Below are 4,697 nucleotides of genomic sequence, written 5' to 3'. Positions count from 1 at the left end.
ATTCTCGTGATATTCTATTATAGTTTTGCAAGGTTTTACCATTAAGGGAAACTGTGAAGGATACAGTGAATTTCTCTGTGTTCTTCCTTACATGTGAATGTATATTTTTCTCAAAATAAAAATTTTAACTTAAAAAAGAAAGTAAAGGCAGAAATGCTTTTTTAATATTATAATAATATTTTATTTATTTAGTTGGCTGCACCAAGTCTTATTTGGAGCACACGTGATCTTTTGTTGCAGCATATGGGATCTAGTTCCCTGACCAGGGATCGAACCTGGGCCTCCTGCATTGGGAGCACGGAGTCTTAGCCACTGGACCACCAGGGAAGTCCCAGAAATAATTTTTAAAGTGCTAAATTTAGGGGGAAGAGTAGACTACAAAAAGTTATTTTCTCATCTAATTCAAAAGCAAATAAAGTTGAAAACCCTCTATGGTACCCATTTATTTTTTAAACAGCAAATAACTAGAACGAAAACAATCAACTTTCAGAGTATAGCAGCATACACTCTCGCTTCACTGTAATGTCTGATGTGAAATGACTGAATTCTTTTTATTAAAAATAGCCTTTAAACAAAGTTAAAAAAGAAGACCAGTATCTAACATTCTCTCACCTGTAAGACACATGCTAAAAATGAAACTATTCAAATATCTGAGATTTGAGGGAGCCCTGAAGATTTCTTATGCCTACATATAGAACAAGCAGGTGTTAGGATCCAGGTTGCAATGATTGTTATGTATGCCTGAGAACTTGGGAGAAAATGACTAAGTCTGGGAAAGGAAGAGACCAAGGTAATAGTTTGCCGGTGTCCCGGGAGATAAGAGAACCTTTAGGTTACCAAAGGGATGTAGACTCAGCTGTAGTCTTTGTGGCACCAGAGGAAAAGGCATGTGCTAAAGAAGTTAACTATAATAGAGCCTGTGGGGCCACTGCTTCTATACGAATGATGTAATGTATGTTTCACCCACATGATCCCAGGTGTTCTGTGCAACTGTGCACACCTGTGAAGGAGGAAGTGGAACAAACTTAAATTGGCTTCAGTTGATCATATTAGTGAGGTTACAGCAGTTGAAGAGCTCCCATTGTTAGATTTTTCCAGAAGAACAAGCAAATAAAATTTTCCAGGAAAACATGATTATGATAGATTCTTCCTTTAAAAATAAAAATGTTACTATGAAGCAATGATTTTCAAAATTATATTATCTTGAATTTAAAAAGGTAAATTGATGAGTAAAATAGAATAGAGTTTCTAGAAGTAGATGTAAACAACAGTAACAGATCAAGAAAAGAAAAAGACAAAGACAGCAATAACTCATTTGTAGAAAAGCATATTACTGGCTCACAAACACATGAAAAGATGCTCAACATCACTCATTATCAGAGAAATGCAAATCAAAACCACAATGAGGTACCATTTCATGCCAGTCAGAATGACTGCTATCCAAAAGTCTACAAGCAATAAATGCTGGAGAGAGTGTGGAGAAAAGGGAACCCTCTTACGCTGTTGGTGGGAATGCAAACTAGTACAGCCACTATGGAGAACAGTGTGGCTGCTGCTGCTGCTGCTAAGTTGCTTCAATCGTGTCCGACTCTGTGCAACCCCATAGATGGCAGCCCACCAGGCTCCACCATCCCTGGGATTCTCCAGGCAAGAACACAGGAGTGGGTCGCCATTTCCTTCTCCAATGCATGGAAGTGAAAAGTGAAAGTGAAGTTGCTCAGTCGTGTCCGGACTCTTCGTGACCCCATGAACTGCAGCCTACCAGGCTCCTCTGTCCATGGGATTTTCCAGGCAAGAGTACTGGAGTGGGTTGCTATTGCCTTCTCCAAGAACAGTGTGGAGATTCCTTAAAAAACTGGAAATAGAACTGCCTTATGACCCAGCAAGCCCACTGCTGGGCATACACACCGAGGAAACCAGAACTGAAAGAGACACGTGTACCCCAATGTTCATCACAGCATTGCTTATAACAGCCAGGACATGGAAGCAACCTAGATGTCCATCAGCAGATGAATGGTTAAGAAAGCTGTGGTACATATACGCAATGGAATATTACTCAGCCATTAAAAAGAATACATTTGAATCAGTTCTAATGAGGTGGATGAAACTGGAGCCTATTATACAGAGTGAAGTAAGCCAGAAAGAAAATCACGAATACAGTATACTAACGCATATATATGGAATTTAGAAAGATGGTAACGATAACCTTGTATGTGAGACAGCAAAAGAGACACAGATGTACTGAACAGTCTTTTGGACTCTGGGAGAGGGTGAGAGTGGAATGATATGGGAGAATCACACTGAAACATGTAAATTATCATATGTGAAACGAATCGCCAGTCCAGGTTCGATGCATGAGACAGGGTGCTTGGGGCTGGTGCAGTGGGGTGACCCAGAGGGATGGGATGGGCAGGGAGGTGGGAGAGGGGTTCAGGATGGGGAATACATGTACACCAATGGTGGGTTCAAGTCAATGTATGGCAAAACCAATACAGTATTGTAAAGTAAAATAAATAATTAAAAAAATTTTTAAAGAAAAACATATTACTATTTTCAAAGGGATTAATCTGGGAAAAATTTTTGCAACCCCATGAACTTCATTCCTTGTCAGGCTCCTCTGTCCATGGAATTCTCCAGGCAAGAATACTGGAGTGGGTTGTCATTCCCTTCTCCAGGGGATCTTCCCAACCCAGGGATCAAACCCTGGGTCTCTTGCATTGCAGGCAGATTCTTTATCATCTGAGTCACCAGGGAAGCCCCAGCTCCCACCATGCACTATAGCAAATTCCACTTTCAGCGGCTGTGAAGCTGGGGAGATCCTGGCCAGCAGACAGATGTCAGATCTCATTGTCTTCCCAGCCTTTCAACCCTCCCCTGAAACACCTCAATAAAATGGTTTGATTCCCCCCAAAATAAATAAATTTCAGGTGACTTGCCTCCTGTGATCCCTTCAGCCTCATCCCTGGACACCCGCAGCATCTACTTTATGCTCAGCCATAGAAAACTGCCTAAAGCATCCTAATGCTATACCACACCTTTGTCCATTCTGTTCCCTTAGCTTGCTCTCCTCTCCCTCTTATTTTTTGTCCAAATAACCACTTCTGTTCCACTCTCAAGTTTCAGCTCAATAGCAGTGCTTCTAGAAAGTCATAACTAGTGCTTCATACGGAGAAGGCAATGGCACCCCACTCCAGTGCTCTTGCCTGGAAAATCCCATGGACGGAGAAGCCTGGAAGGCTACAGTACATGGGGTCGCTGAGGGTCGGACACAACTGAGCGACTTAGCAGCAACAGCAGCAGCAGTGCTTCATACGACTCTGTGCTTCTTTGGTGCACACACCTCTGGCACTTTCCACATTGAATTGAAATTATCTCTTCTGTATTTTTCTCTCCAGTGGATTGTCTTCATTCTGGATGGCAGACATGGTATCTTACTCAGCTTTTTATTTTCAGAATCTAGCATGGTGTCTGATGCACCCAGATATTTGATACATGTTTGTGGAGCTGAAATAAACAAATTAAGTAGTCTTTGAGTAGTCTCATAGCCTGCAGCTGGAATTCTTACAAAGCTTATCACATTATATCAATAAATTGGGTTTTTGGAAAGCTATACAACATGCAACAAAAACCATGAAAATGTTCATTCTCTTTTACTTGGTATTTTCCTGTTTGTGAATACTCCCCAAAGAAATGATCCCAAGGGGGAAAATTTACACAGATGTTCCCAGTAACTCTAGTTAAAATAGTGAAAAAAACCTGGAGGCAATCCAAGTGTCTAATAGGGAAATGACTAAGCAAACAATGGGATTATAACAGAGCTATTAAAAATGACAGAGGTGAGGACTATGTCAACATGGAGAAGTGTGTATCTGCAGGAACGTTAAGTAGAGAAAAGAATACAGGCCAGTGTTTAAACACGGATGGTTAAGGATGTGTGTGCATTAATGATCAGAGGCTAATCTAGAGAAATTGAAAATGGCTAGAGCTCAATACTTTCTTTCCTGTGCAATTCCATAAGTTTCTGGCATTAATAGTTTAGCTCTCATGCAACATAGATATCTATTTTATTAATTTAAAAAAGTTAAAAAAATTTCTTGGCTGTGTAGGTCTTAATTGCTGCACTCAGGATCTTCATTATGTCAAGCTGGATCTTTCAGTATCTCTCATTGCTCACACAGACTCTGTAATTGTGGCATAGCTTAGTTGCTCTGAGGCATGTGGAATCTTAACTCCTTGACCAGGGATTGAACCTGTGTCCCCTGCATTGCAAGGCAGATTTTTAACCACTGGACCATAATTCTCATCAAATTATTATGAAAATAACACTTCTTTAAGAGAACAAACTACTTTACATTCAGCAAGTAATTTGAGTCTAATTATGTGCTATAACACTTATATGCTCATGCAATTTACAAAAAAAAAAAAGGGCAAAGATCCTCACCAGTGGTGGTATTATTTTAATTTACTTTTGTTTATTTGGATGACTGTACACATTAGGACCTAGTAGAAAGGAAAGTCTGAAAAACCTTTGGCCTAAATCTCACATTCACAAATTGTCTCAATTTTATACTTTTGATATTGTCTCCAAAAAGGGTTCTATGCACAGTCACTGAGATACACCAAGAAAGGCTAAAAGAAAAAGTCATCACTGGGGACTTCTCTGGTGGTCCAGGGGTAAGACTCCATGTTTCCAATGC

At 40.1% G+C, this 4,697-nt stretch overlaps 1 non-coding gene across 1 annotated transcript; it reads right to left on the bottom strand.

Annotated features, from left to right (window-relative positions):
• Window positions 1-254: 254 nt before the first annotated feature.
• TRNAW-CCA (transfer RNA tryptophan (anticodon CCA)) lies at window positions 255-327 on the bottom strand. The gene has a single exon. It is a non-coding gene; the product is annotated as a tRNA-Gly (tRNA).
• Window positions 328-4,697: the final 4,370 nt, after the last annotated feature.

The sequence above is a fragment of the Ovis aries genome, chromosome 3 (genome assembly GCF_016772045.2).
Source record: "Ovis aries strain OAR_USU_Benz2616 breed Rambouillet chromosome 3, ARS-UI_Ramb_v3.0, whole genome shotgun sequence".
NCBI lineage: Eukaryota > Metazoa > Chordata > Mammalia > Artiodactyla > Bovidae > Ovis > Ovis aries.
The sequence above is the reverse complement of the archived record's forward strand: the minus strand, read 5'-3'. Positions and strand labels throughout refer to the sequence as shown.